Below are 12,551 nucleotides of genomic sequence, written 5' to 3' on the forward strand. Positions count from 1 at the left end.
TCATTTATATCGAATGCTTAACAGCTCTTAAGTTTCAGAGGGGCTTTTTTCAGCAATTCCTAGAAAAGCCAAAACAGAACCTCATCCTTTCTGGATGCAAAATCTCTGATCGACCGCTATGTCTTTTCACAAAATAAGGGCTTATTTCAAAATCAAGTTGCTCTACCGTTTGGTGCAACAACTGGCTGATTTATGGAAAAATATTTCAGTAACTCTGTTTTTGGCTAAAGGCCAGGCTCAGCCTTTTTCCAGGGGCTGCAGACCAAAAAAAGGGGAAAATATACATGCCACCATGTGGGAAAGCAAAAGGAGAAAAATAAGACAATTTCCAGAATTACCTCTGAAAAGACAGGATCAAAAGAAAAGGTTTTTACTTTAAAGCAGTAAAATATACAGTCGCACTAAATGCCAGTGTCTTCTGTTACAGATGACCACTGAGGTTGTTTATCTCTGACAGAATCAGTTCATCCATAATCAAGAAATTTTTTAAAAACAGACACACATATTTTATTGTTAAAGTGATCCAACAGGTAGCTATGAAAGAATTTTGCAGCCAAGCCGTTCAGGAAGAGTACCTTATCCTGGATTTTGTCGGTGTTCTTTAACTGAGCGCCTTTGACGGCAATCCCACTTTCTCCTTGCAGAAGACATTTGAGTCCCCTCCAATTCTAGCATAAGGTTCGAAATAATAACCTTGGAAACAGCTGGGGAATTGCGGAGTCAAACAGCCCTCGCCAAAATGTGGCATTTTCCAGGGCTGCCAATGGATGATTCAGGCAAATGTCACACGCTGGATGTCTTCAAGAGTTTTTCACTGCATCTAAAGGCAATTTTTTGACTTTGGAAGCTTTCCTCTCACTTTTTCGTGACAAACTCGATCTTGGTTTTTGCTCCCTCATCCATAAAATGCAAAGATTCACATTTCCAGTTGTGGTAATTGAGCCCAGGTCCCTGCCATTCAGTATTCCTTAAACTTTCCAACCAGGCATGCTCAGATGAGCTGGGACTACAATTCCCACCATCACCAGAGAACCCCTGGTGCTGGATCTGTGTTACTAGGAGTCACAGCCCTGCTCTGGTTTGGAGAACGCTGTCCTGAGCCGACAAATTCAGACAGACCTCAGTGCATTCAAATGCTTTCAGGACAGAAATGCAAGTGGCCATGGATCGAAGGGGAAATAAACGGGCTTACTAAGGAATATAAATGAAAACAAATGAAAACGCGGGGTAGCCATTTTACAAGCAAAGAGATTTTGTTTTCCTTGAGGCAAAGGGGCAGGAAGAATAATCTTGCTCCTTACCAATATTTATTGCCATCCATCTCCAGCCCTCAGTTATTCTTTAGTAGCGCACTTTTTAATGCTGGAAAAAAGAGAAGAGCAGAGCATTTTTCTCCCTCCGCAGGCTTGAATCAATTACCCTGGGCCAGCGTTCACACAACACGTCACCCAGGTCGGTGAAGGTCCTAGCAAGTGCACCAGCCAGCATACTCAGTTGGACTGGGCTGTTTTAGGCTATTGGATTAGCTCCTGATTCAATACATCGTGTGAACCCAAACCATGGGTCAACTGAGCCATTGTGTGGACACAGTCAGGGACATCTCTGACTCCCCACTTTGTGGCCAGGCCCAAAAGATGGGGAGGGGGGCTGGGGGCTCCTTGCAAAATTTGAAATGCCCCCCCCCCCCTTCAGCCCAAATAGCTGAAGAGATGCTCTGCCAGGCTACAGATGGCAACGCGTCTGACTCAGCATCACGAGGTTCCCTTCGGCTCCAGCTTCTCCAGCCAAAAACTTCCCCCGCGTCAGTTTCCATCTACAGACCTCCTCTTTTTTCTACTTCTGGTTCCCAAAAAACAAACTGACCCGGAAGAGCCCAGCTTCACTTTTCCCAACTTGAGACCTGGTCTGCACAAGGCTGTTTGGGTCCCAACTTGCAGGGTGAGATGGTCGGCTTGAGCAGCAGGGGCTGAGGAACGGTGGTGTGACCATGGTGCTTGCTTTCGGCTTGCTCAGAGTGTTTCTCTTCCTCTTTTTATATATATAATTTTTTATTAAAGGTTTTTTAAAAAGGAAGATGAAAACTAAGAAAAGTAAGTAAGAAAAAGAAAAAGAAAGAGATCAAAGAGAAAGCTAAAAGTGCAGGAAAGGAAAAAAAGGTAAAAGAAAAATAGAAAAGGAAGAAAAAAGAGACAAAGAAGTAATGTCCGATCTTCTTTACAGCACTTGTAAGTACAATTATAAATTTACCTGGTTACAACATAACTCTCTTCTTTCTATAATCTATCCTGTCTAATCATCAAAACCATAAATTGTAAGTTCATTTTTTTCTGTTTCACACAAAAAGTCTATAAGGGGTTTCCAGTCAGCAACAAACAGAGATATTGTCTTTTCTCTGATCAAAGAAGTCAATTTAGCCATCTCAGCAAATTGCGAGGAGTGTTTCTCTTCCAAAGAAGATATTCAGAAATGCAATCTCTTCAGCTGCCACCTGCAATTACTCCCTTCTTTCTGCCTTCTTCTTACTACAGGTAATCCTTGTTTAGGCACTACCTCATTTAGCAACCATTCACAGTTACGACAGTGATGAAAAAGTCACTTTGCGACTAATCCTTGCATTGATGACCTTCGCAAGTCTGTAAAGCAAAGGAAAGCTGAAGGAAAATCGTAAGCACAGTCGCAGTTTCACTTAGTGACCACTTTGCTTAGCAGCTGAGTTGCTAGTCCCAATTATGATTGCTCAGTGAGGACGACCTGTATTCATTTGGGTGCATGGCTCCAACCCGCCTTCTTGACCCAACCTAACACACATTTTGGAGACAGAAAAGTGGTCCTCCCTGTATGAGAAAATGCATTTTCAAGACGCACAAATCTCAGAATTTCTGGGCAGGGTTATTTTATGTTCCTAAAAGGAGGAAAGAAAACAAAAAACCAGCAAGTTAAAGATCCTTTGCCACCACTTTTCTCTTTTAAGCAGAAAAATTTGGGGCCATCAGCTCCCATCATTTGTAGCTCAGCCGTCCCCAGCCTGTCAGCCTCTGGAGATGCTGGGCTATGTTTCCCATCATCTCAAGCCATCAGAGGAACAGCTGATAGACAAGGGTGAGCAAGCTAAAAGGGAAGTTCACTTCTCCTTCACTAGTCTGCAGCTCATCATTCCAGCTGAATGGTCGGAAACAGAAACGGTAAGCTCTCTTGGGGGGATGTCTTTAAATGATGGTTGAGTAGCCACCTATCCAAGATGCTTCAGCCTGGACTCCTTCCCTGATCAGAGGGAAGGGACCTGATGGCTTGGGGGCTTCTAACTTTGAGTTCTGGGAAGATAACAGAGTTGGCTTAGCGTTGGACTCAGGTCGGTTGTCTTCTGGTAACTTCCCTTGCGGGCCACCTGCACTCCCCTCCTTCCTCCCGCCCCGGTTCTCTTTGACTGCAGTGCGGCTCCCCCTGGAGAAGGCATTCCAGGCCCGACGCCAGCAGGGAGTGACCCGGGACCGTGCCATGAATATGCAGGCAGGAATCTTGCAAATCACAAACACGTCAGCAAACTCATCCTTGGAGGGCTGGTGGCTGCCCGGGGTGATCCGCACAACAGACTTTGTTCCTTTTGAAGAAGCAGTTATGAAAGGTGGCCGTGATTGTTTAATGAATTAGAAGGAAAACCACAGATGAGAAATGGAGGGGAGCAAAACTGCGGATGACAACTTGGCAGAAGAGACCCAGCCGATCTACAAAGCTGAAAGGACTCTGTGCGGAGGGAGTTGCCGAGAGAGCAAAAGGGAGTTAAGGGAAAGGGGGCTAAGATTTGGATGCAGAAATGGGAGAGAAGTGGTGCCAAGTGGGGAACGGTATTTACAAAGGGGTGGCTGCAAATATTGTCTGGGTGTGGAGCGTCCTCAAAGCCACCAGGCTTCTGAAGTCATCAGACTGATTTTTGTAAAGATCGTTTTATTTTATTTGCAAAGCAAAATGATAGCCCATGGGGTATTCTTAGAAAATAAAACTTGGGCGTGAGTAGGAGGGGCATCCTGGGAGGGGTCAAAGAAGTCAAGATGGTGGACATAACTGCAGGATTGGAGCCCTGCCCCAGTACACATAGAACCCCACAAATCGCTTGTTTGTTCTGGAAGATTTACTTCTGGAAAATACTGAGCCAGTTTTGGAAGGCCCTGTTGTCATAATGCAGGGAAATTATGGAACATTCTCCAGAATGCAACATTCTGTGCATCCCTAACCCTGCCCAGGATATATTGCATTCTTGGTATTGTCTGTAGGAACCGTGTTGGATGCCAAGGGCATAGGCTGACAACCATGCTTTGCAGAACACATCTCTTTTTTTAATATATCCATTGCACTCAACATACCTGGAGAGAGCCAAGCCAGGAAAGGATGATCTTGAACTTTGTATGGAGCAAAACAATTTCCTGAATCCAGATGTTTAGACCTCTCTCAGCGAGCTGTCCAACATCCTAGGCGGAGATCTTTCTCATTCTGCTTCTCTGTAGCCATCCACAATTAGGAGAAGACTTTTTCTTTTCCCCACTTCAGCACTGGTCAGACCATACCCGGAATACCGCAAGACCTGACCAAGGGATGGATCTGAACACCGCCTTCCAGGAAAATTCAGTGACACCACAAGAGTGAGAAAGTGCAACGAGGAGAATCAGGAAACTTGATCTAACCCAATGAGGAGAGACTGAAAAAAGTGGGTACATTTGGCCTTGAAAAGAGAAGACTCTGTGGAGATGGGTGTGATAGTGCTTTTCAACTACCCCAAAAGCTGTCAAGGCCTATTCTCCATCATCCCAGAGTGAAGCACATGAACTGGTGGATTTGATCCAAGAAAAATCAGAATCCAATTAAACGTTAGGAAAAACTTCTGAACAGAAAGAACAGTTTGAGTGTTTCCTGGAAGAAGGGTGGCAATGGATTGGACTCACTGGGCCTTAAGGGTCCTTAAGATCTGTAGTTGCATGCAAATTTTAGGCACCCATGATGAAACTGTATGTTTCAATGAATCCCTAAGTGAAGAGAAACTGAGGCAGCCTCTCTACGTTACACAGTTAAGCACATCTTTCTATACATTTGAATGCAGACTTATTCTTCATCTGTAATTGTTTACAGATTCAACGTAAGAATGCAGTGAAAGTACAGAAGCTTGGCTAGGCTTTCAGTCAATATTTGACCCTGTCATTCTCCCAGTGAGCTCATAAGCCTTAGGGTAATGGGCTGTGAGAGTAACCTTGAGGAACAGGAAGAAGAGCCACAACCAAGACAACAGTCAGATAAGAGAAATCTCAGCCCATAGAAGGAATGGGAGTGGAGAAAGCATCTCAAAATGGATTCTCTGTAGTTCTCTTGAATGTAAAGGCAGTGAGGGAGGAAACGCGTTCAGACTTGCCAGATTCTGTTACTGTAACCTTATAATAAAAGTAGTATTAGCATTCATAACTTTGGTTTCCTTGTCTGGTCTACCTCAAATGGCTGACATTTGGCTCTTTCTCCAGGTCTTTGGTTAGGAACAGGCGTCTCTGGAAATGTTTGCTTAAGCATGCGTTACTTTAATCCCCATTTTATGTCCTTCTATTGTTTGTAAACCAGATTGGATGGGTTTTGAATGGCATGCTGCCCAGAGCCACCTTGAGCTGGGTGGCCTATAAATGTGAGCTCTAAATCAATAAGCAACTCAAGATGGCCAAAGAGTTCCGGGTTTATCACTCCAAAGCACTGTGTTTCAAAACATTTCAGCCTGATCATTCTTTTATTTCTCCTACTTTTGACAATGACTTTGGTGATGAAGTCAGAAAAAAGGCTCCCTTCTAGCATTTCCCCCAATCACGGTTGCACATTATGTGGACATCATGCCACTGTCAACCAAAAGTTGCATCAGCTTCTGTTCCCTTATGGAGTTATTGAAATATACATTTGACCAGGGTTGCCTAACCAACCAACAACTAAACAACTGTATGCCTTCTTTAAAAGCTTACTGACATGGTTCACCCACTGTGCTATCGTAGTTTGCTCAACTGTCCTTTGAATAGGCCATAATTGGTTGAGTTTGTAGAATACACTCAGCCCTAAATATGATTCACGAGCCACATTGCATGAAGCTCAAATCATAGCCAAATATATGATGGCTTGGTAGTCTTCTCCACTCTGGACAGCTTCCAATAGTGTGGACTTTATATCCCAAAATTCCCCAACCAGCAGGGCCATTGCTAAGAATTCTGGAAGCTGGTCCAAAGATCTGGAACCAGCCCAGTTTAAGTCATGACACACTGACTTAGTGTGATGTGGGAGCCCAATTAGGGCCAATTTTCAGCTGTAAAACATCACCAATTGGGACTCTTGATATGAAAAACCACTTCTCTTCCCTTACAGTACTGTAATGTAGGGAAGAGAAGATAATAATTTGGCAGATTCCCAGGTACAGTCTCACCCCATCAGCTGTCAGAAATGTGTCCCATTCTACTGTGGCCAAAGCTATAGAAAATTATACTTCCGTATGTCCATTTGGCAGGTAGTGCTAAGTAATACCACATCCAAGATGCTGATGTCAGAAACAGTTATAACAAAATGGGGAAGTTAATAGACATTTACTCCTTAAACTGTACTTAAGCTGTACTTTTTGCCATTTATATCCAAAGATGAGAAGTTGCCCATGTAAAAACGACACATAGACGCTCAGCAAGATGGGCAAACAGCCGTATTACAGTACGCACCCAGGTAGGAATTTGACATTCACAAGGACAGCTGGAGATTGTGTGAGAGGTGAATCAGTGTCATAGTGACCCAGCGTGAATTCTTCCTTAAGCTAAAGAAAGGCAAAATCTGTATCACCGTGATCTCCACAACAGAGCCCAGCAAACCTTGGTGTGATCCATTATATGGTTGAGCCAAGCCTGGCCTGGCACAGGGCTGCATTTCAAGGCTGGCCTTGCGGTTGAAGAATTGGGTAGCCAGAAGCGACAGAGTCAGCCTGTCAATCAGAGATGCTCCAGGGCAGGTGGACGGATGATGTGACTCTTGCGCCAGGAATTGCACCCGGAATTAGCACCCGTCATTTGCCATCAACCCACTAAGAACAAATACTGTAGCTAAAGGGATCCAGCTGCTCCCGCATGAGACTGCCCACTGCAACTTGGCCTGAGTGCATGCTCTCGCCATCCTTTGTTACACACCCGGCTCCCAGGTTCGGCTTATGGTCACACACTCACAGCCTGTTGAGGCACGCGGATCTTGCCAGCCCCCCTTGCTCTCTACCTGGGTTTTCCAGATAGGTGCGGCTGGAGCAGACAGACACACTGCCCTGGTCAACAGCCGGTAAATAATTAGGGACACACGCAAATCACTTCCAACCGAACACTGAGGCACAAGAGGTTCTTTGTAATACACGGAGACCCAGTGAATTTAAAGTACCAGCAAAACTTTACTGGTTGCAAGGTACATTTGCTCTTTCTCAAACACACACACACACACGCTCATCCACACTTACCCAGGTCCTTCCCAACTAGGCTGCCAGGCACTAGCTAGAGGGACGGAAGCCGCCAAGTCTGGATCCAAAGGTGACTCAGATGACTCAGCTCAGAGGACTCAGAGTGGTCCAGCTTTGGGACCCCTTTTATCCCCAAAAGTCCTTGCTGGGTTGATTTACAAGTGGATGGGACTGGGGTGAGGGTTTCCAGGTGCTCAGGCCCAACTTCCTTTGTCTGGTTCAGGTGACACTTCTTTGTTTCCTTAACGACCTGCTTCCTTCTTATCGACCTCCCCGAAGGGATCTCATAGACAAGAGTCCTGGCTTTTGTCCTCTCTGCTTCAGCCTCGTCTCACACCTTCCTCCCTGCCAGCCTGCACACGGGACCGTACAGTGCTGCCGAAAGAGGGAGCCTGATCATGTACTTGTGACGGCAAGGTGTACTTTTTTGGCTGCTATGCCTCTACACAGGTAACTCCATTCCAGTTGGGCAGCAGATGCATATCCCTAGTAAATATTATGGGATATCACGTATCTCCCTTTTTAATTTGGATGACAGGTGTTTGAAAAATACAGCTCGGTGTATAGCTGCCCTAGATTGCCATGGCGCCTCTTAATAAGCTCACGGAAGTGCATTGTCCAAGTCTGTCTATACAAGCATTACAGGCTCTGCTTAAAAACTTGGAACGGAGTAAACTGTGAAACTTCATGAGAACGGCAGCGGCGTTAGTATTACCTGACTCTTAACAAGCCCTCTGGGAAGAAGGGGTGAGCAGTAGCAGGACCATGTTTGTGGAGTAGATAAAACTATTCCAGATGGTGAAAAGACAGGCGAGTAACCGAGGGCTTTTTGAGCACAAATAAGTCAGTTACAGCCCCCCCCCCAAATTTGCACAACCTGCAGGAGTTTTAACCTTGACTAGGTTTGTTTATTCAGGGTGGCTTGGTGTATTGTGTGAACACAGCCTGTTTGGCTCATTCGTGATTGAGTGTATTCTGAAAATCCAGAAAACAGGGCTAAATCAGTATAGGTAGTCCCTAGTTTAAGAACAAGTTCCGTCTCCAAGGTCTGTCCTTAAGTTGAATTTGTACATAAATCAGAATAGTATCATTGTATAACACTGGGTAAGGAGTATTGTGTAATGAACTCGGACCATTGTGTATTTAACTTGAATCACTGTGTATTTAACTCAAATTATACTACAGTAGGCTCTGTTCTTAACTATGGGTCATCTGTAACCCAGACGTTCTTAACCCGGGAACTGTATTTAAGCTAAGAGGGTCATGTGACTGCAGTCCATAATCGATTTGATGTGTCTGAATTTCCCTGAAAAGAAATTTTAGGATTGTCGAGCTAGTGCAATGAAACTACGGGGCAGAATCTGCAACAGATGTGATCAAGTTAAAATGTATGCTAGGCATAGTTTGGAAAAGAACAGAAGACATAGCCTTTTAACCTAGGATTTAGAAAGGTTTGGTAATACAGCTGGCTATTGGATCACTCACCTGTCATAAGGTTATTACATGCATAATCTTCCAGAGATTTAAACAGATTTGGCACCCTAAGGACCAAAGTATGTTTTCTCATGGCCTCATCAAATGGCTTGGTATTTCCACATCTCTAGGAAATCACCCACAGCTTGGATCTTTGAAACATGATGTCACAGTCCAGTCAAGTTTTGGCTCTTACAATTATTCCAAGGGGAGGTACAGCCATATTGACGTTTACTTCAGTTCATATGTTTCGTATATTTGGTTTCTGCTTCAACTTTTCAGAAGATGTTCTAATTCAGTATAGTTTTCTTAGATGTCAAGGAAAGGGCAGTTCGCCTCTTTGGGGACCCACTGAACTGGAATTACAGACCCCCAGCTGTAATTAGACTGAGACAAGTTTCAATTAAAATTCTTTTGAGTTCTTTGTTTCTAGCTGTTTAATGAAGTTTACCATTATATGAGTTTTTAATATATTTGATCTCTCGGTTAGATCAGGTAAAAATTAATATAAGCAAAACTGGAGACTGTAATGATCCTCATCTCAAATTTTCCACCCCCTGCGTTTCTCGGCAGTCTCCAAAACTGACTCAACTCTACAGGTCAGTAGAATTATGACACAGAAACAGAGAACTTCATTATTCTTCTCAAGTGTCATTTCTAGACTGAATGACAACATTAGGAGATCAGGCCAGACTCCAGATTACTGTATCATAAAATTACATTAGCAGGAATTATCTATCCTCAAATGATTCTGTGCCCTGAATGATAATGCAGGACTAAAAGATTAAAATGCAATTATACTTATTTAAAGTCAAGGAAGGTTAATGAAATGTTTTCCAAGCTAAAGAAAATCTGCATACCGCCTCCCCCCCCCCATCAACAGCCTGAAAGTGGTTAATGAAATCAGTCAACGTACCAAACTCAGGGGACGACTGGCAAAATTAATTTAGCACAAGAGAAAAGGTGAAAAGGGCAATATCTCTGAAGGATCTGTTTTGATCGCAGCTGCAGCATGTTTCTGAAGTATCCCTATGTAGGCCCAACTTGAGCACTTTTTGGTGGTGTCCAAATTTAATAAATAAAAAATAAATCATAACTGGCTGAGTTGGCACAAGATGCTAAACTAGAGCCAGAGAAACCATATTAGGACTTAGAGTGCTGTGCCAGTATTAGAATTGTTTATTTCCCCCAGTCCCCAGACTAATGGCCAGGTATCTTCCGTGTGAATGCAAGGTAGCCCATCTCAATCTTACTTTGCGGTGCCCCTCTTCCCAGTTTACCTGTTGAGACAAAGTTCAAGATGGCACTTGCTGAGAGGTAGGAATGCTTCTGCCCTTCCCTTGTAGCCTCCACACTATTTATGCCAGCCAACTCCAGGGCGCCTTCGCTTTCTCAGGATGAAGGTCCTGCATGCATAGCACCAGTGTTCGATGGGAGATGCGGTCTCATTTGGCAGATCTCACTTTCCCCAGATATACTCCACCCCCTCTTATGCCACTTGAATCCATCCAGATGCATACAGAGGCAGAAGATACCCCAAGCTCTGGGAAAGCTGCATGGCTCAATGCACACCCAATGACAGGTCTCTATAGAGAGAGAGAGATGCCTACCAATGTGCTCGTGGAACGAATGAAGGCTTAAATTGCAACGGAACCCTTACTGATGCCACCTGAAGCCTCCCGGATGTTGCTTGGACTACAACTCCCAGAATTCCCATTCACCAATTGTCTTCCCAGAATTCTGGGAGTTGTAGTTCCAGCTCTTCTGGAGGAACAAACTGGTGGTGGGTGCCTGTTTTTTGCTGTCGAACTGAAGTTAAGTAGAAAAAGCAGAGGAGGAAGCATCACTCATGTCCCAAGTTCAACCCCAGTTGCTTCTGCTGCACAAGCCCTCCAGTAGTCTGGCAGAATTCTGTTAGAACAGGAGCACCCATGCACAGGCAGGGAAGTTGCAAAAACATCATTAAACCCTGCCCTACTAATTGACGAGTGGATGCAAAAAAGAACAACAGGGAGGCTACAGCGGCAAATCTTTTTGCAGTTCGCCTTCTACCTGGGGGATTCGCTCCAGCAGCCCATCCCCGGCATCTACTTGAACTACAATGGCAGAGGGCATGGTGTGGAGGTTACCGCCTAGATGCAACACTGCCTAGTGACGGAAAAAACACGGTGGTTTTAATGATGGAAGCTGAAGTTGTATGCGTGACGTGGAGGAATGGAGCACTCATTTTTGCCCTACTCATAGAAAATACCTTTAGTTCCAAGTAGCTCCTATAAAACCTCCACTGGAGTTAAGTGAACACCAAAAAAAACCCTTCCTTGGATCAGTTCAGACCAGTGTTTTTCAAACTTGGCAACTTTAAGATGTGTGGACTTCAACTCCCATGGCTGGCTGAGGAATTCTGGGAATTGAAGTCCACACATCTTAAAGTTGCCAAGTTTGAAAAACACTGGTCTGAACTATTTGCCCAACTAAATATTGGCTCTTTTAACTGGCAGAGGTTTTCCAGGATCCCCAGCTCACCAGCCCCTTTCCAGTGGTTTCTGATCCTTCCTTCTGACAGCACCAGGGACTTAATCCCGGTTTTTGGACATGCAAAGCTTTCTCTGCCATGTGAAGCTCTAATTTCTCCCAATACCCTGAGTTTAGTCAGTGCTGCTGCTCGCCACCTAACACAGCCGCCGCCTGATCCATTATTGGGCACCTTCTAGACCTCGAATTAAGAGAGGGGCACATCGAGGTTCCCACTGGCATGGCTACTGAGAGGCTGACTAACCTAGTAAGAGCTGTGGGGCTCTATGGAGAGCATTGTATGCCTGGTTGATTCAAACCATTGTGAAATTCAGACCACACAACTGCTTTTTACTCTCATGAGTTTACTCATCCCTAAGCCACATCCAACATGTCATTAAACCTCCCCACAATTCTCTCTACTACTTTTGGGCCCTTGTTAATGGTTGCTCCCAACATCATGGTCTTTCTAGTCACGACTCTGTTAATTATTAGACTGTGGCTTCTCCTGGGATCAAGAGCCACAAGTTTTCTTCTGCATTCTCTCTTCTGGTACGTCATATCTCACTCTGCCCTGCCACCCCATTATTCTGCATATCCTACCTGCTTATCTTAGTCATTCAAGACTACCTGCTCAATATAACCAAGACCTGATATGAAGTATGGAAAAGCTTCTTTTTTATGGCTGAAGACTGAACCTATTCCGAAGTAGGACTGAAGCTACTGGTGAAACTCTGCTTCTGCTTTCCTCCATCACAACCTTCTCTGAAAGTCATCTGGGTTGGAGAGGGAGGGTGCTAGGCTTGTATGAAATAATTTATTGGCAAAAGAAATAAGACAACAGGTAAGAACTTAAGGACAATATATTACATGTATGCAAAGGCATTGCATTAGCTGGTGTGCGCTCATCGCATAATCGTGAATATATTTCCAACCCCAGTTGGGCACGTCTATGAAATGTCAACTGTGAATCCACTCTGGAGAGTTTCACCAGGAACCCCTTAGTGAAACGCTGTGTTTCTTAATGTTGCACCAGCTTACACAAGCAACAGGAATACAACTGGTGGTGAAAGTCATC

This window comes from Python bivittatus, unplaced genomic scaffold (genome assembly GCF_059951505.1).
Source record: "Python bivittatus isolate LINGU-HERP-01145 unplaced genomic scaffold, Pbiv_v1 ctg000070_np1212, whole genome shotgun sequence".
Lineage (NCBI taxonomy): Eukaryota > Metazoa > Chordata > Lepidosauria > Squamata > Pythonidae > Python > Python bivittatus.